The 20,849-nt window shown below is 39.4% G+C and overlaps 1 protein-coding gene across 3 annotated transcripts in view; it reads right to left on the bottom strand.

Moving 5' to 3' along the window:
• KIAA1958 (KIAA1958 ortholog) overlaps positions 1-17,572 on the bottom strand; it is a 250,101-nt gene extending 232,529 nt beyond the window's left edge. For 2 of the 3 annotated variants that reach the window (XM_074207492.1, XM_074207491.1), the window contains exon 1: positions 17,367-17,572. The gene's annotated coding sequence lies outside the window, so the exon portion shown is untranslated. The remainder of the gene's footprint in view (positions 1-17,366) is intronic. The other variant, XM_074207490.1, reaches the window with a different exon arrangement.
• Positions 17,573-20,849: the final 3,277 nt, after the last annotated feature.

Below are 20,849 nucleotides of genomic sequence, written 5' to 3'. Positions count from 1 at the left end.
GAGAAAAAGCAAGCCAATATGGTGCTACAAAACCTAGTTTTTGTTGTTATTTAATCCTGTCCAATTCTTCATAGTCCCATTTGGGGTTTCCTCACCCACCTACTCAAAAAGCTACGCAAAACAACAAAGAAGTAAAATTTAGAAAAGTAGGGAAGAAAAGTCACTTACACAAGTTGAAAATGTGAAGGATGAACCAAGAGATAGGGTGTATTATTAAATTTATACTGTCAATAAAAAGGAAGAGTAGATCCAAACTTTATCTTGCAAGTACTTTACATATTTTTTAAATTATTAGTAACATCATGTTTTTTTAGAAGGGGGCAAATCTTTGATTTCATCAGGTACAGGGAACTATTATCATGGAAATTCCTTCTACCCTTAAGGATCAACAAATTCCCCATACGTTATATGGTCTAGGTTCATAGATATTAAAAAATACTTAAAACTGCTTTATGTCTATCAAAAATATTGATCTGTAATAAAGAAACAGTTCCAAAGTTTCCTCAGAATTTAAATAAACTTTGACATCATTAATTAACCCATTTATTCTAGTAGTTTTTACCCTTTCTAATAAATAGCTGCCCCATCAGAGTTTCAAATATAATTCTAGGGATCTCATTTAATTCAAATATTACCACCTTGTGAAATAAAAAATATATATAATAAAGTCCCTTTCTTCAAGGAAATTATAATCTTATCAGAAAAAAGTACATGTGTCAGAGCATCAAAATGTATGTTACATTTTGTTATGGAATTTATTATAGAAATATCCAAAAGTGAATAATTAATTTGCAAAAAGCTTCCTAGAAGTGTGAGTTGAGAGGAAGTTTGAAAAAACTGTCAGACTTTTATTTCTGTGGAAGATCACTGTAAAAAAAGTGAATTCACAGAAGAGGGAGGAGTCTGATAAAGTAGGAGATACTTGTTAGAGAATAGTGGAAAATAAAACTGGATAGTGTTGAAAGACTATTCTAAGAGCTAAAAGTGGCCTCTTAAAACAAAATGTCTCAATATTTCCCTTCCTGTTAATCATTGTACAAAAAGGAACTCCAAAGGACTTTAATAGCTCAAAGAAGCTATCCCCTTCTCTTTATTCAGTTAACTACATAAAGAAGGCACTATTTTCTTTGGTCTAGTGTAAAAATGGTTATGCTACAAAATGTAAAATCTTTCCTCAGTAATAATGTAAACCTCCTCTTCAATAAGAGTGGTTCCCATTTACTCGCTCTGTGAATGATGCAGACCAAACTGCTGAAAGAAACATATAATATTTTTCATAAATATGTCACCTGGTAATTATCAGAAACAGGTTTCTATCAACTACTTTTGAGATGTGTAATACTCTTGAGAAAATAAATAAACTACAGTTTCTCCAACTGTCCATGGCCTATGCTAGCTTATTTATTAACAACAGCTAGACAGGATCCCACCACCAAAGAAAATTCCAGCAATATACAAGGTACCACTTTTTTTTTAGGTTTTTTTTTTGTTTTTTTTTTTTACAAAGCAATGGGGTTAAGCGGCTTGCCCAAAGCCACACAACTAGGTAATTATTAAGTGTATGAGGCCGGATTTGAACTCAGGTACTCCTGACTCCAGGGCAGGTGCTCTATCCACTGTGCCACCTAGCCACCCCAATAAATATCACTCTTTTAGACCAAATTACAGAGTTTGATCTTGACTAGATACATTTATGATGAGACAAACTATAGATTCTGAAGCAAGGTAGATATATAATGAAAGCTTGACTGTATAGAGAAAAGTTAGGACAGCTAGGTAGGGGATAGAGTGCTGGGTCCAGAAAACTCATATTCCTGAGTTCAAATGCTGTTTCAATCACTTCACCCTATTTGCCTCGGTTTCCTCATCTATAAAATGAGTTGTAGGAGATGGCAAACCACCCCAGTATCTTTGCTAGATGAAGCCAAAACAACTGGAAATGATCAAACAATAACAAAATACAAAAGTTAATTGCAGGATACAGTCATCAGGTAAAAGAATAGCAGTAACCCAGTTATAAAGATGAGAACCAGGTCTATTTTGAACTCAATATTAGCCTGGTTTTAAGACTAATCATTAATAAACTGGAAGGCAGATCATGTACTCTCAATGACCTGAAGACATTTTTGGGAGGTAGGAATCCAGGAATGAGAGTGCACTTATTTCTGTATTGCTATGAATGAAGTTAAGTGAAAGACTAGTTGTGACTCTCACTTTCCCCATCTGTAGAATGAGGGTAATAAAAGCATAAAGCTCAACAGACATAACATGTAAAGTGCTTTGCAAACCATATCAATAAACATTTATTAATCACCTACTATGGACTAGGCACTGTCTTAAATGCTGTTGATGTAAAGAAAGGTAAAACAGTCCGTGATCTCAAAGGGCTCACTGTCTGATGTGGGAAGAAAACATGTAAACAACCACAGACATGGTATATGCAGTATAAATTGGAAATGATCTACAAAGGAGAAGGTACTAGCATAAATTAATTTATTTATTTATTGTAGAAAGTAGGTTTTTAGCTGGGACTTGAAGAACGCCAGGAAGCAGAGATTAGCTGGAAAAGCATGGAGTACAGTTAGCAAAAATTCCTAGAATGTCTTGTTTTAAGGAACAGTAAGGAAGCCAGTGTCATGGTATCACAGAACATGTGCGTGACAAGGTATAAGATGAAAGAAACAGGCTAAGGTGAAATGGAAAAGACAGGCTATGTCTTTTAATGCCAAACAAAGAATCTATCTGATCCTAGAGGTAACAAAGATATTGAAGTTTACTGAGCAGGGATTGTGAAATTTGCACTCTAGGAAAATCACTTTGGCAGCAGAGTGGAGAAGGTACTGGGTGGGGGGGGGGGGGAGTGAGAAGGCATAAGGGAGAAGGGGAAAGATTTGTGGCAGACAGATCAACCAACAGATTATTACAATGGTCCAGGTGTGAGGTGAGTAGGGATTTCATCTGGAAAATGGTTGTCAGAAGAGAATGGGGGCATAATCCAGAGACCTTACAAAGTTGGAATCCACAGTCCTTGGCTACAGATTAGCTAGGGGTGGGGAGGGATCCATGTATGAGAAACAGAGTAAGGAATCAAGGATAACAACGCAGTTATGAGCTCTGGTAATAGGGAAGTTAAGAAAAGGGAAGCATTTGAGAGGAAAGATGAGTTCAGTTTTAAACATTATAGGTTATAAAGTACTATGTAATTGCTAGCTATTATTATTCTGAAGAATCCTAGAGTACTACTACAGACTATTGTATCAAATTCCAGAGAATGTCAGAACACTAGAAAAGAACTCTATTTTAGAAGTTTAAAGTTTTCTAGTATCATCTCATCTCCAGAGATATTACAACCTCTTCTGCCTGTCATCTAATTCCCTTCACCACAGGTAGAAGGCAAATCATTTGTAATGTCACCACCATGTATGTTCTACCTGAAGATCTTCCAGACCACATTTTAATCATTTTGTATAATTGTGGTCCTGACAAATTCAGTGTGTTTTTCTTAATTATCGTCCTTTGACCTTTTTTGTGGAATTCAACATTATTGAACATCTCTCCTTCCCACTTTTTACTACTTTCTCCTTGTTTTCCTTTCTGACTTCTGTCATCTCATCCCTACCTATGGCTTCATTTATTTGCTCTAATCAGGTACCCTCCACACCTATACTTGAAGTTTTCGTCTTCAGAGATTCAGGCTGGCATTTTCCATTGCACATAAATATCTGAATGCCTCACCCATCCCATCAAACTCAATATAGTGCAAACCCTTAAATTCATCCTTTTACCTAACTTTTTTGGCTGTTAAGATCAATTTTAGCTCTTCCAGGTAACTCAACTTCAATACCTTCTCTTCATTTGACTCATCTCTCTCAATTATCTCCTCTCTCTCTCTCTCTCTCTCTCTCTCTCTCTCTCTCTCTCTCTCTCATATGTGTACTGGTCAGCGTGGAGTAGTCAGAAGAGCACGGGTTTTTATATGTGTTTTGGGTAAGCTAAGCTCTAAATGCTTAAGCTCTCTGAGACTATTTCCTCATCTAGAAAATAGGTTTAATAATACCTGCCTTTGCTTTGTAAACTTAAGTGTTCTTTATATAAAGTATACAAAGAGATAGAGAACGAATCTATGACTTTATGGGTATATAGGAAGTTCTTGGTAAGGAACTTCCTATTGCCAAAGAAAGTCTATATTTTCTTTGCCTTTTCTTTTTGACTTTTAGAGAGTTGTCTGGGGCATCAAGAGGTTATCATGACTTACCTAGAGTCATATGGCCAGTAGGAGCCAAATTAAAAGAGGTTCTTTCTGGATTAGAGAGGTCAGTTCTATCCACTATACCACATAACTACCCCCTATATGAACTCCATATAAAACAATGGGAAATACTTTGTAATATTTAAGAGTGCTATAAAATTGTGAATTATTATCACCATTATTTTTGTCAACTCCTAATATGATCTTGCCTAGTTCAGATTCTGGCACACGGACAGCACTTAATAAATGTTTATTGACTGGTTATTTCACCTCTGAATTATCATTATAACCTTCGGTTTCCTCTGCTCAAGTCCATCCTTTAATAATTTTCTTAATGCAGAGCTTTGATCATTTATGGCCCTTCTTAAAAACCTTCAGCAGCTTCTCTTCACCTAACAAATTCAAACATGGTGAGCATAAAGTCCTCCATTATTTAACTGTAACACACTTCTCTTTTCTTATTTGCTATTTATTTCCACTTATATACCCTGCATGCCAATCAAACCAATCTATCCACTCTTCTTCCATATTTTATTGTGGTCTCTCAACCTTCATTGCATTTTATCAATCAATCAAAATGCTTTAATTAAGCACCAAGAGAAGATATATACCTCCTTTGTATTTTTTGTGCAAGCCTGTAAGAGATTCCTTCTGTATTTCTGTTAAAAATTCTTTTCTTTCAAGAAGCTAACCTTGGAGTCCTTTATGACTCCATCCTTGATCCCTCCCTATTAATCCTTCCTACCATCCGTTTGTCTTTCCTTATGCATTTGACTCCATTAGGAAGATGAGGTGTCGTCAGCAGTCTTAATGAGGTAGCCAGATCCTCTCTTAAGGCAGTAAGTAAAAGCCAGACGTCAGAGCAGGTGTTTAGGCTGGTCCGTTATACTGTGGCTGGGCAGCTGATTATGTCAGAGGGGAGAAGAAAAGAAACAATTGACATCTCCCTGTAAATGAGCATTGTCTGTCTAGCTACCTGGACAATTTTCCCTGTTTCTTCCAATTAATAGAGCAATCTAAATACCAACCCAGAGGAACAAACTCTTCTTGATTTTATCTACTACCTTTAAGCTGCCTCCTAGCAAAAGAAGCTGGTGTGCTCACTAGAGCTATTGGCCACAGGTATTACCTTCCTGCTCCTATGATTTTACCACTGTATTTAATGTATATTCTAATTATTTCTTATTTTTATATACACATCTTATATCTGTTTATCCTTAAAGGGAAGGAACCATGTTCATCTATTTTCTCAAACCTAGTACAATGCCTTTGCATGCAGCAGGCATTTAATAAATGTTTGTCAAATTGAAACAAAATGGAAATAAAGCATAAAAATAACATTCATACACTGCTTTAATGTTTTTAAAACACAATACAAATTTTGTTTCACTTTATGTTCAGAACAACCCTGTTGTTATCCCCACTGACAAAACTGAGAGACAGAGGTTTAACGAGAAAGTATATGAAGTAAAATCTGAATTCAATTCATCCTAATTCCACAACTTGCACTCTATTTCTGTTCTACCTCCCTGCCTCTACTATTAGAAATTCTATGGCACCAGGAAATGTACTCAACTAGCATTAAAAGAAAATCAAATAATATGAAAAAAATGAAGTCGAGGAATTTTTCACTGATACAAAAATGGGTCCATACAGAAGAGAGAACCCTTTGGGCAATGTGTCATCTTAAAGGATGATAGTACAGTGGTACCTTGCAAACTAGTCTAACTCGTCAATCAGTTACTTGTTGCATTTTGACTAGAAAAATTTGACTTAAAAAAAAATTCAAGCCATTGCTCGAAACTCATTGAACATGCTAGAACTTGTATGAGTCACAATGCTTCTCAGAAAGCTTATCACTTATCACTTGCTCTCACTCAGGTAGCTCATAGGACATTGTCCTAGTTCCTAGGACACTGCAGAACCCCAAGCTAAGCCCACTTGCTCATTGTTTGTGCCTGGTATAGAATGGATGTAAATAGCATTTTTTTTTTCTGTTTTGGTCAGACATTCAGATGACCTTCTCTTCCAAATTGTTTGGGGGAGGGGGTTAAATCATGAAAAAGGGACTACAAAAAATTTCATTTTTACTTGCCCGCCTTAATCACTGAGAAGCCCTGAAGATCTTGCCCTCCCAGTTTAATTTTTTTTTTTGGACTAAGCAAAAGTGGCCATTCTTGTCCTCTTTCCACATCTCTCTCAAATTCCTAACCTTAATTACCAATTGCACTTTGCCTCAGTCAAACTGTGACCTGGGAAAGACCTTAGTTTTAAAAGACCAAGGTCTCTCACTGCATTTAAGTCCATCTTCAATTGTCCCGATTCACATCTGGCCACTGGCCCCAGATGGCTCTGGAGGCTAGTGACTTTACACACCACCCCCTCAATTAAATCTAATTCAATTGCATATCATCCTATCACCCTTCTGTTATCATGATCCTCTTTGAGATCTATTGATTTAGTTTTAAGGTTATGTATATAAAACAACCTCATTACTTAATATTAGGCCAGCAAAAGGTGAAAACTCTTGAGAAACTTTCATGAGTCATTTCCAATTGTTATTTATTATGGAAAACATGGTTTCCATATGAAAAACTCATTGGTTTCATCATTCTTCAAGAGTTCTAGAATGAATTAATGAGTATCAAGGTACCACTGTACCTACCATTGCAGTGGGGATTACCACAGAATGACAATCCCAATTAACTTTGAATACTTTGAAAATATGCTCTGAGAATGGTCATAATAAAATTTTTTTCTAAAATTTTATCAGTTCATCACAAGTACCACAATAGATTGCTGCTTTTAAGAAGATTGTAAAACTGTTAAGAACTCTGGTGTGTATCTAAGAACATTGAGGGGGTGGGGAAGGGAGGGTATGGAAGGCATGAAGGGAACTAGATAACCTCTAAGGTCCAATTTATGATCTTTCTTGTTAATGGAAGGATTGTTAAAGCACTACTAATAGGAAGTATAATTTTTTTCTAGTTGCTTAAATAGGACTTCTCAAACTAAATGACTTGAACATCTCTATATATTTTTCCTTTCTCTAGATATTTATGCTAAACTTTCTACAAAGCAGATTTAAAAGACCCTAAAATTTTTCAATCCTTTTCATTTCTTGAACTCTTATTTTTTTTTAGATTTTTCAAGACAATGGGGGTTAAGTGGCTTGTCCAAGGCCACATGACTAGGTAATTATTAAGTGTCTGAGGTCAGATTTGAACCCAGGTACTCCTGACTCCAAGGCCAGTGCTCTATTCACTGCGCCACCTAGCCACCCCTTGACCTCTTATTTAAATTGGGAACTCAGTCTCATCAAACCACTAAATTTTCGCTATAACTAACCAACCCAGGGCCTCATTATGAAATCTCTGCAGTACATTTGTTACCTAGGAAACCAACCAGAGCATAAGTAGATTGTAGATTTTGATTTCAGTCTTGCAAAAGAGTTTTCCAATCATACTACTAAATAAAGGTCATAAATCAACAAATCAGAACCAAGGTCAAGAAATACCTGTCTATGAAAATTAATCTTTATATCCTATGAAATTTTTTATTGTAGAAAAGCTTCAAGTTGTCACAGACTTCTATGTTTTGTGTAAATATTTCAAACAGGTTTCCTTACAAACATGAATTGTCAAAAAAAATCTGTTTAAAATAAATGGCTGCTCTCCAACCTTCAGCTCCTCTATTTTATTTTTTTAAAGAGGCAACAAAATGATAGCATTTAAGAGGAAACATTTCTCTGAAGCCAATTTCACATATTTGGTAGCTAAATTCTTATGGGAATCATTTTGGAGCAAATGTTTAAGTGCTACTAATCTACTTAAACCAATGTAAAATAAAAATCATTATGAAGGTTACTGTCTACTCCTCTCAGATTCAAAACAGCAGGAGCCCACTAAAAGTAGCATCTTTCCCAGTTAAGTTATACCAATGTTATGGAATGGTGAAAAAATAAGATGCCTAATCATCCTTATGTAGAGGACTGCACTTTTTATTCACTACTTGTGAATATTTTAAGCTGGTTTTAATGAGGTAGCATTGAAAATTATCAAGCATTATAGATGCCAACAAAGTCAATTAATTTTAAAGCTTAGTAAATATGGCCATCATTATTGTTTCTGAAAAGTCAGTCATTGTAGTTAATATATAATAAGCTTATACATTAAACAAAATCTTATTTTACAAACCCTGTAGATGACTGGGACCTAGTATTTATTTGCCAAAAGATTGAAAAGGAGCAGAAAAAAATTCAAACTCAAAGAGAAATAATTATATGATTAACAAATAGTAGCTGGCCAGGGCAAATCAAAAGAGAAAAAGGTGCAATGAGAGTTATTTCATAATAATGCTTATGATAAAAGTAAAAATTAGCTAATTTGCATTTTTTTAAAAAAGTGATTTGTTGACAATATCAAGAAGATAACAAAGACCAAGTAAGGATTAATTATGGTGCTTCTCTTAAAAGAGTTCTTAAGCTGCCAATTCAGGTCAGATTCTGTTAATATTAAGATTACACAATATCTATTAAATATTATCATCACTACATGCTTCTCAACATATAAATAAGTAATTTACATGGTTAATTTGCCTTCATAACACTACAAAGAGCTAATAAACTGAAGCCCAGGCTAAAAGACTAAAGAATAAGAAGACAATGTGGACTAGTGTTTGCCACTAGAAGGAATTTTGAGAGTTTTGAGTCTTATTGTCAAGACTTATGGTAGGGGATGGAGCCAAGATGGCAGCGGGAAAGCAGCATTTCCCGGGAACTCCTTCCCCCTCAAACTCCAAAAACCAACAAATGATGACTATAGCCAAAATTTAAAGGGGCAGAACACACAGAAAGACTGAGTGATACATTTTCCCAGTTCAAGATAACTTAGAAGTTCCGCAGGAAAGGCGTGTTTCACCAGGACCAAGGGTTGAAAAAAAAAAAGCCGTGGCACAGCCCAGCCCAGACCAGCTCAGCCCAGAGATCACTGGCAGCAGCTTGAAGGGGCAATGAGAGAACTCTGCTCCAGAGGGAGCACTGGCCACAGAATCTGCAGGGAGAATCTGGAGAAGGCAGCCTGCACCCCCAGAGACGGAGAGGGGTTAGGGAAGACTGCAAAGATTTCTCTGCTCACCCTTGGGGTAGGACTCAGCTGTTTGCCTACACTCAGATCCAGGTTGCAGTTTGGGCTTCCATACTAAGATAGCAGGACCCTCCTTATAGCTCCAGGGCAGAGGGAATTATTGGGGTGGAGGGGTGATCTACATATCAAAACACAGAAAAGAGAGCATAAGACCTTGGCGGAATAAAGGTCTAAGGGGGGTATCCCCCCCCCAAAAAAAAACCCAAAGCCAAATCTGACTATACAGAATTACTTTAGTCCCATGGAAGATCAAAACACATACTCAGATGATGACAAAATCGAAGCTTCCATACCCAAAACCTACAAGAGAAATAGAAAATGGACTCAGACTATGCATGAGTTCAAAAAAGATTTTGAAAAGCAATTAAGGCAGATGGAGGAAAAATTGGGAGGAGAAATGAGAGCAAGGCAGAAAAATCATGAAACCCTAAATCAAAAGCTTGGTGAAAGAAGTACAAAAAAATACTGAAGAAAATAATGTTTAAAACCAGTTTGGGCCTAATGGAAAAAGCAAAACAAAAGACAAATGCGGAGGAGAATGCCTTAAAAAGCAGAATTGGCCAGCTCGAAAAGGAGATTAAAAAAAGCTGTCTGAAGAAAATAACTCCTTCAAATGCAGAATGGAACTAAAGGAAAATGATGACTTTGCAAGAAATCAAGAAGAAATAAAACTTTTCCAAAAAAAGCCAAAAATTAGAAGAAAATATGAAATATCTCATTGGAAAAACAACTGACCTCGACAACAGATGCAGAAGAAATAATTTAAAAATTACTGGACTATCTGAAAGCCATGATCAGGAGAAGAGCCTAGACTTCATTTTTCAAGAAATAATACAGCAAAATTGCCCTGAGATCCTAGAAGCAGAGGATAAAAATAGAAATCAAGAGAATTCACCAGTCACCTCCTGAAAGAGATCCCTAAAGAAAAACTTCCAGGAATATTATAGCCAAATTCCAAAACTCCCAAATTGAAGAGAAAATTCTAAAAGCTGCCAGAAACAAACAATTCAACTGCCGAGGTTCCATAGTCGGGATTACACAGGATCTGGCAGCATCTACATTAAGGGCTCATAGGGATTTGAATATGACATTGCAGAAGGCAAAAGATTTTGATTTACAACTGAGAATCAACTACCCAACAAAACTGAACATCCTCTTTCAGGAGAAAAGATGGACTTTCAATGAAACAGGGGACTTTCAATCTTTCCTACTGAAACAACTAGAGCTGAACAGAAAGTTTGATCTCCATGTACAGGACTCTGGTGAGCCACAGAGGGAGTGGAAGAGAAGGAATAACTATGAGGAACTTAATGATATTGAACTGCTTGTATTCTTGCATAGGAAGAAGATATTGATAACTTATATGAACTTTCTCATTTATAAGAGCTGTTACGAGGAGCATATATAGACAGGACACAGAAAGGAGCAGAATATAATGGTATAATATAGTAAAAAGATGGATTCAATGGGTGATAAAGGAAAGTATTGGGAGGAAGGAAAAGGAGATGAAGAAGCTAAGAAATTTCATATAAGAGTCAAAAAAAAGCTTTTTCAATGGAGTGGAAAGGGGGAAGACAAGCGGGAATGAGTGAGGCTTCATTCTCATCAGAAATGGCTCAGAGAGGAAATAACATACACACTTAATAGGGCAAGGAAATCTATCTTACCCTTAGAGGAAAAATAAGAAGAAAGGGATGGGATAAGGGAAAATGGGAGGAGGGAAGGGGGGGGAATAGGTGATAGAAAAGAGGGAAGATCAAGGGAGAGGGTACTCAGATTCAACATACTTTTGAACAGGGCCAGGATGAAAGGAGAGAGAGAATAGAATAAATGAGAGTAGGGAGAAATAGAGTGGAGGTACAGCTAGTAATAGCAACTGTGGGGAAAATATTGAAGCAACTTCTCTGGTGGACTTATGATAAAGAAAGCAACTCACCCCAGAGACAGAGCCATTGGAATCTGAATACAGACTTTTTTCTCCCTCTATTCTTGAAGTTTTTTATCTTCTTGGGGGGGGGGGGGTTATGTTTACTCTTATAACACATTCAGTTTACATCACTGTATAGCATGGAAACAATATAAAGACTATCAGACAGCCTTCTGTGGGACGGGGGGGGGGGCGGGAAGGGAGGATGGGGGAAAAATTGTAAAATTCAAAACCTTACAAAAAGTAATAGGTACATATTACTATTGTATATAATTGGAAAACAAATAAAATGTTAACAAATAAAGTGGGGGGGGGAAGACTTATGGTAAACCTTTAGCAAATTTCATTGACTATCTTCCCTCTGGCCATCTAAGCAGAAATCAGCTAATTCAGTCAGATCAAACAATATGACCTATTTGGATTTCTCCAATGCTATAACATTTTTAGATGTAAAAGGAAAAAAAGGCAAAAATTCTTCCTTTTAAGTACAGTATGTGGAATTGGTTGATTGTTTCTTTTCAGAAGCAAGATCTTATAGACCAAGGGATCTGGCAAATGAGTAGGCAAACGATTCCAAAGATACTGAATTTGTGGACAGATTTGCTGTTTTACTACTGATCCTTCTGCAGATCCTACCTTCCAGATCTCAAACACAATGGAAATATCAACTTGGCACCTTCAGCCAGCAAATTCAGATGCCAGGTCAACAGACTATATCTTCCTAAAAGTGATTGGATATATATCATGGAAACAATGTAAAGACTAACAGACTGCCTTCCTTCCGTGTTGGGGGGGGGGGGGGAGGAAGGGAAGGGAAGCAAGAATGGGGGGGGGGGGAGAATTGTAAAACTCAAATAAAATCTTTAAAAAAAGTGACTGGAAAAAGTTTTCTTGGCCAAATTCAAGTTTGGTGGGAAATTTTCTTCTCTAAGTGTTAGAGAAGAAATCAATCTTGAAAAAGCAAAATCACCTTATGACAGAGCACAATGTACACCTAAAGAACATGATACACCCTTTCCTGATGGAGCTCCTTTCAGATTTCAAAGAAGTTCTATTTTGTCCTAGACTACATCAGGAGAGGAGAGGTCTTCTTCCACTTGCAGGGGGAGCCCTGTTTCCTAGAACCTCAAGCTCAACTCTATGTTCTCCAGGTGGCCAGTGCGATTGGATAACCAGTTATCTCTGAACATCATTTATGGGTACTTCTCTGAGAACTTTTTTTTGGATTTCCAGGGTCATGTTGTGTTGACTGATTTGGAGTGTTATAAAAAAGGAATGGAGCCAGAACAAACCATATCCACTTTCTATGATAATTCTGAGAATTTGTCTCCTGAAGTATTGAAAAAAACTTTAAGACCAAACAATAGTCTGTTGACATGTGAAAGCTGTTTTTTTTTATGAGATGCTCTATGGTTTCCCACCTTTCTAAGGCCAAGATATTTTTGAAATGTATAAGAAATCTTTTAAAAGCCTACCCAAGGGGCAGCTAGGTGGCACAGTGGATAGAGCATTGGCCCTGGAGTCAGGAGTAGCTGAGTTCAAATCTGATTTCAGACACTTAATAATTACCCAGCTGTGTGGCTTTGGGCAAAAGTCACTTAACCCCACTGCATTGCAAAAAAAAGCCTATCCAGATCCACAAAAGCAAGATAATGGCAACCTAAGACCTCCTGAATGGACTTCTCCAAAAGGACCAAAAGACTGGGTGCCAAAGCAGACTTTCTCAAAATAAAAAATCCTATATTCTTTCAGTCCAATAAATTGGAATGATTTATATCACAAAAGACTCACTTCTCTTTTCAACCAAATGTAGTGGTAGTGGTGGGGGGCTTCTGACTTAAGACACTGTGACCCAGAATTCACTAAAGAAACAATTTCCAGTTCTATTAATCATACACCAGATTTAACTGCTAGATTCCAATACATTTTTAGAATTTTCTTAGGAAGCTAGGGATACAAATTTTTTAAATGGCTACTAAGTCCAGGTATCATCACTAAAGAGGTACTCTGTTATTTATCTTTTGGGTCAAATTGCACTGTCCTAAAGTGGAAGATGTGGAGAATATAACTCTAGATGTCCCGATTTTCTAATGCTGACCATTAGTAATCTTAGGTGCTACATCACAGTGGCATTCATTTGATGAGATAAAACTTAAAAGAAAGGAAGGAACAGAAGAAGAAAAAAGGAAGAAAAGGGGGGAAAAGTAAGTAAAATGGGGTAATGTGGTCTACTAAAAACTGACCCTACCTTGATAGGGGTGGTCCCTAATGATTGTCAAATAATGGAAAACTAATTCATTCATAAACAAGAAGATTAACTTATTAATATGCAATGAAAGATATATTTGGCCTCAAAACTAGTAATGGATATTTTTAAAAGGTAATTTAAATGACTGCAAATAATTTGGAATTATGACCATAGTAGTAATGGTTTCATGGGTACACATTCTTAAAACTACACCAAGTAATGGGTTTTGCTCAATGTGGGGGAGTGGGGTGGGAGGAAGGGAGAGAATTTGGAACTCTAGGTTTTGGAAGTAAATGCTGAGGCTTGTTTTTGCATGTAGCTGGGGTAAAAGAAATGTAAAAATAAAAATATATAATTTGGAATTATTCATTATTTTGACCCACAATTCTATTATTGGGTAAGGAGATTGATGACAGAATACAGTAGCACTTTTTGTAGTAGCAAAATGGGAATAAGATGATTACCTTTTGTGAAGTAGCAGAACAAACTGTGATAAGTAAATATAGTGAAATATTATTTAAGAAATAATGAATATTAAGGATTCAGAGAAACTTAAACTTTTAAAAACTGATATGATTAAAATAATTCAGACCAAGAAGGCATTACACAATTACCATATAACATAAATAAAAGCAATCTTAAAAGACATCAGGACTGAAAACAATGAAAAGACTAGTTTGTGACTCCAAGAGGACTATTAATGAAATATAGCCCTCTTCTGTCAGCAGAGATATGGTGGAAACAGTTGAGGGATGGGGTCTATATTGTCCACAAAGTCAATATATTAGTTGTTTTACTTTATTAATGTAACAATAGCCAATATTTATATGATGCTTTAAAGTTTATAAAACACTTTACATACATTATCTCATTTGAGTTTCACCACAACCCTTTGAATAAAGTGCAACAAGCATTCTCTTCAATTTATAGGTGAAGAAACTGAAGCATAAAGAGTGTTGGTGATTGCTCTGGGTTACACTGCAAAGAAAATTTCAGAGACAGAATTTGAATAAAGTCTTCTTGATACCAAGTCCAGTGACATGACTCATTATGCCTCTCTTCTTTGTTGTAAGAGAAATGATGGAGGAAATGATGGCAATTTTTGAAAAGCATTAATGAAAAACATTTTTAAAAATCTGATTCTATCATTAAACAAAAAAAAAGTACAATGTATTTATTTGTCTTATACTAGCAGCTAGGTGACACAATAGATAGACCCACAGGCTCAGGAAACTAGGAAGACAAAGAGTTCAAATGTTTAATGTTTACTTCAATTTCCCTATCTGTAAAATGGGAATAGGATCTCTCTCTCTCCTAAGGTTGCTATGTAGATCAAATAAGATAAAATTGTGAAGGGTTTAACACAGTGCTATAAATGCTAAGTATTGTTATTATTTCTTTAAGCATGTGGTAAAGTTATACTTGTGCTGCAACATTATTTTAACAGAAAGGAAAGGTGGCAAAAAGCTAGCAGTTTTATCTCATAACAAATCTGTTAGATCACTATTTTTGAAATTCAAAACAATCTTTCTGATTTCTGTAAAGCTCAATTTTCATTATTTATAAAATATGATACAATTAGATTAAAAGCAATAACATTAAAAAATCTGAAGACTCTTCTGAAAAATTTCTACTTTCTGAAGATATAACAATATTTAAAAATATTTTTGCACTCCCAACTAAATAGCTATTGCTTAGTAGAAAAGCCTCACATTTTTGCATGTGGGCAATTAAAACTATTTATCATACACTATAATTTTATTTTTAAATCTTACCTAGAATTTTAAGCTTAACTAACAGGCTTAATACTTAGCCAACACCAGTTCTCCTATTACTGAAAAACTTTATCTTAAGCTCCAGAAGTGAAGAGATTCAAATACTGATAAGAGATAATATTGGATATATTTTAAGGCCTAAAATTTTAAATGAATTTTCTCCAACTCAATGCTTTATTTTGAATATCCTGCAAGCACATCTCTGCAATAATTCATAAGACAATTAACTTGCTGTCAAACCTAAATACTAAATCATTACTTTAAGAACATAAAAAAAAAAAAGATTGTACCCCCCATCTATCCCAACAGCTTGTGTGCTGTCAGGAGATCTGAGAGTTTCAATTCTGACTCCCAGGTTTGTGGACCACTAGCAAATCACGTTAACCAGGCCTCAGTTTTCTTATATATTAAGTGAAAATAATTCCAGCTTGCATTATCTATAGGGTTATTGTGAGAAAAATGGAAGATTTTTATAAGCTTTAAAGCACTACATAAATTGAGGTATTGTTACAAATAGTTAATAACATTTATTAAGTACTTACTATGCCTTTACACACAAAAGGAAAAAGATACAAGAAGGAATGGTTTGGTATAAGAGTAAAAAGGAAAAACATTCAAAATTCCTTTAATTGCTCTAGACTTGGGATTTCATTAGTATGAGTTCTGAGTGAAGAAACTCCTAAGCCATCTAGAACATATAGTACATTAAAATTCTTTAAAAAAAAAAAAGAGAGAGAGAGAGAGCTTTTAGGTACTAAGATGTTAATGGATTTGTCCAGAGTCACAGAGTCCTCGAGTATGACAGATGAGAGCTGAACCCAAGTCTTTCTATTCTTGAGGCCTGAACTCTATACTATGCCCCTACCTCTTACACCTAAAAACTACTGTTCATAAATAAATGATTTATTTAAAATGTGGTAGATACTATGCTGTTTGTCCTAATGGGACTGAAAGGCAAAACTTTACTGCCACGCTTTGCAAAAACAAAATGTTCTACTTTTTTTAAACAAAACAAAATTAAAAATCATAGCTATTTTCATTCTCTGGGATCCAAAATAACCTGAAATTAGTTCTTGCATATTTGGTTTGATTTCTGTCAACCATCCTCATTCTGCCCAGGGGAATACATTTCTTGATGAATTTGATATCAAACAGAAGTCACTGTGCGCAGCCTCAGATAAAGGGGGAAAACAGAGCCCTCCTCCCCCTTCTTTTTCCTCCTCCGTTAGAAACAATAAATAAGGCAGGGAAGAGACACACATACTTACAAACGGACGTACCCCACACACACCTCAGCATCACACGCACACACAACACAAACACAGAAACACATGTCCCAACACAGCCAGGCCAGAGCGGTCTCCATCTGTGGCAGAATTATAACCCCCGAACAACTGGAAGGCAACAAGGGGTCTAACACTCTCCTCCTTCCAGTTGCAGGAAAAAGAGTAGGAAAGCAAAGCACACACACACACACACACGGACACACACACACACACACACACACACACACACACACACACACGCGGACACGCGCGCGCGCACACACAGGCGCACACACACGCACGCACACACATACACACGCGCACACAGACACGCACAGACACATACACACGCACACATGCACACACATGCACACACACACGCACACGCACACGTGTTTGTTTCAGTGCCGTAAGCACTAGTACCGCCCTCAGAGCTCCCCGGGCGCCCCTCCGCACAACTCCGGCCCCCTCGGGGCTCCAACTTCCAGCCCCCAGGCCCGCCCCGCGTGGGCCGGCGCGGGGGGCTTCTCCCCCCGCGCGGGGGGCTTCTCCCCCCGTGCCCGACCTCTGGCCGGGGCAGCCGCAGACAATGGGCGAGCTCAGCCCATTCACTGGCACTCAGCCCCCGCGAGCAGGGGCGCAGAGGGGCGGCCGCCCCGACCCCCGCCCCTCGCCCACCGCACACAAAGGGCGCCCCGGGCCCCCGCGCCCCCCCCCCCGGGCGCACGCTGCCCCCCCGCTCCGCCGGAGTCACCTACCTGCAGGTGTGTGTCCATAGGCATGCGGGCGGGGGGCGCGGCGGAGGAGGGGCCCGGGGCGCGGGGAGTACCCGGGGATCGCGGGGCCGGACGCGGGGGGCCGGAGCCGGGCTGTGCGTGCGCGCGTGCGTGCGCCGCGAAGGGAGAGGGGAGGAGAGAGGTCTGGGGGCGACAGCCGCGGGCAGCGCGGGGGGAGGCGGGGCGGCTGCCGCTCCTCCCCTCCGCGCCCCCCGGCTCGGCTGCCACCCGGGGGCCCGCCCGCTGCCCCAGCCCGGGCTCCGGGGCGCGGCGGCGGGGGGAGGGGAGGGGTGATCCCCGGCTCCGAGGAGGGGAGGCACCGACCGAGGAGCGGCTCCGCTCGGCTACCGGAAATCGCCGCCGCGGTCATAAATGTACCACAGGAAGTGTGTAACAACAACACCTAGCGCTCCTACACACACGCTGGGCTCCGGCAGCCGCGGCTCATGCCTGCACGCACACGCGCGCACACACGCACACGCACACGCACACCCGCGCTGCAATTTTCTTTCTCCCTCTTGCCTGCCTCGGTTTCCCCGGGAGACCCCCCCCCCCTCCCCTCCCTGGGATACTGGAGTTTCTCCCAACTTCATTCATTCATTCGCTCCTCTCTCGCTCATCCATTCATTCATTCACAAGCATTAAGCGCCTCTCCTTTCCCGGGGTCGGGCCCAAGAGCCCCGAGCCCCCCACACGCCCCCAGAGAGGACCCAGCGGGGCCCGCGGGGCTCCGGGAGCGGGCACGCCGCCCCCCCCCCACCTCCCGAGGAGTGCGGGCCACGGCGCCATCCGCACCCCCAGGGTATCGCGTGCCCCTGCCCATAACCTCCCTCCCGCCCGCGCCAGGAGTGGGGCGGAGGACACGCGGGGGGGAGGGGGTGAAAAGAGGATTCGAGGACACGCGCGCACCAGCTGGATCCACGCCGCGCCGGAGCCTGGGGAGGGGGAGCCGGACCCGCGGGAGTGGTGGCGGCCCCGCACCCGACCCCTCTCCTACGCCGCTGCGGGGAGGGTAGGCACGGGAGGGGGCTGCCCGAGCACCCAGCCCCGCCCCTCGCCGCCCCCTGCAGCTGGGCTCCACGGCCCCCGGCCTCTGCGGAGGGGGCTCGCGGGGCTCCTGCCGGACCCGCTGCCGCGCCGCCGCTCCCCGGCGCTGGGACCAAACTCGTGTTGAGGCGACGCTGCGACTTGTTGAATCTGCTGGAAATTACTCAGCAGATGTAATTTCACCTGAACAGACTCCGGAGCCAGGTGGGTAACAGCAAAACAATCCCCTTATCCCCTTATTTCTCTTTCTTCACTTGCCGTCCACATCAGGGAGACGGTTTGCATACTCCAGCTGGCATCGAGCATCTTCTCCTGGAGTCTCTCGGCGACATCCTAAGATATCCCCAAACCTGGTGGGGGCAGTTTCCACTGGGGAAGGGATAACTACGACCAAAGAAACCAAAGGCAAGGCTTACGCGGGTTACTGTCTATTGGACAACTTCCTACCAAGGGAAGGTGAACCTTAACCTAGCCAAAAGGCAGGCAAACTCCACCTTACTCCATCATTCTCTGGAGGGTCGCCTCAAAACTGACCCTTAAGGACTTCACTGTCCCATCCCAAAGATTAATTTGAGACTTGATGCTTTTATTGCATTGCTTCCTCCAGCATTTAACACAAAGTAATGTCTGTATAGAATTACTGTATAATTTCAAATAAATCACACACTCAGTCCCATTTGTTTAAAAGAAATTCCCTTCATGATGGATGCAGAAACGGTGTAGCTAAAATTTAACACTCTCCCATGCAGGTAGAAAAAAAATAAACTCTTCTCTCTGTCGTTTTGTGATTAAACATATGTCAGCAAAATGTCACCCTAAAATCTTCTGTTTTAAAATAATAATCAAATAAGGTTATGAAAATCACTTTGCAAGTTTTAAGATGCATTGTAAAAATGAACTATTAAATAGTTGGATAATAGACCCAATCTGTGAATTTACTGGTACAGTAAATTCCTACTTCCAATGTCAGAATTGTACTTTCCCTACCTCTTATGAAAGATTCAGTGACTTGCCCAAGATTACATAGGTCAAAGGCATGCCTTAAACCCAGGTTTTCTTGTTCCTCTGGCTGACTATATTTCTGCCTTTCATTACTGTTCTCTACATGTCAATAAGGGGCAGCTAGGTTGTGAAATGGATAGAGAACTCAACCTGGACTCTTCATCCTGAATTCAAATGTGACCTCAAGACACTAGCTGTGTAACCTTGGGCAAGTCATTTAAATCTGATTATCTCACAATCTCCTGAAAAGTGAGCTGGAGAAGAACCTGGCAAATCATTTCAGGATCTTATATATATAATGTACTAATAGACTAAGAATAAATACAATTGTGTGCTTGTTTTAAACAAATGACTCATTGGAGTTCACATCACTATATTTTCTGATCCACCCATGTGGATACTCCCTCCAATTATGCAAATGACAGTTCATCCATACCCTGGAATGCTATGCAAGTCTTACCAGTTTCATCCACAAACCCTCCAAAGAAGGTCTACATAAAGTGCTCAGGGCTTTTGTCTAAGCTGGATTGCATGACATTGTATACACCAATGATACACAAGTGGCCCAATCCAATTCATTCTCCATTCAAGCATCAAAGTGATTTTCCTAAAACAGGTCTGATATACCCCCTATTCAAACTCAACTTCCCAACCACCTCAAGCATCAAATAAAGCCCTCTGTTTGTTTGTTATTTAAAACTTTTCACAACACAGACACTTCCCTTTTCCATCCTTATTATACTTTATCCCTGATCCACCTGCAATGCATTTTATAATACAGCTATACTGTCCTACTTTAATTCCCTCTAACAAGACTTGCCTTTTTCCTTCTACGTGCCTTTGTACTAACTTTTCCCAGTTTCTAGAATGTTCCCCTTTTTCATCTCTGTCTCTTAGTTTCCCTTGATTTCTTAAAGACCTGGAAGATTTTCCTAATCTTAAAGTTCCTAATGCCATCCTCTCTGAGATTATCTTCTATATATTTTATCTATAACTATCTATCTAAAGTCTATGTGCCTACTTATTGTCTCACCTGTCAGAATGGAAGCTCTTTGAGGGCTTTTTTAAGACTGTTTTTGCTTTTTTAGTATCCACAGTGCCTAGAATATAATAATTGATTAATAAGTACTTTAATAATATCAGTTTTGCAACTCTCTAGAGAATGGATTGGTGAGGGAAATTACTAGATGCAAGGTAACTAATCAGAAGGCTGCTGCACTAATTATAGGTGCTAAGCCATTCTGAGAGTGGTGGCCATATAAATGAGAAGAGCAGATATAAGAAACATTGAAGAGGTCAAAGTCAATGAGATGCAATAACTGTTTGGTATAAGAAGTGGAGTCGAGTCAAGAATGTCTCTGAGTTTGTGTGCCTGGCTAGCTGGAAGAATGGTGGTGCCTTTAACGGGAATAAGCA

This window comes from Macrotis lagotis, chromosome X (assembly GCF_037893015.1).
Source record: "Macrotis lagotis isolate mMagLag1 chromosome X, bilby.v1.9.chrom.fasta, whole genome shotgun sequence".
NCBI classification, from domain to species: domain Eukaryota; kingdom Metazoa; phylum Chordata; class Mammalia; order Peramelemorphia; family Peramelidae; genus Macrotis; species Macrotis lagotis.
This window is presented reverse-complemented; position numbering and strand designations above follow the sequence as displayed.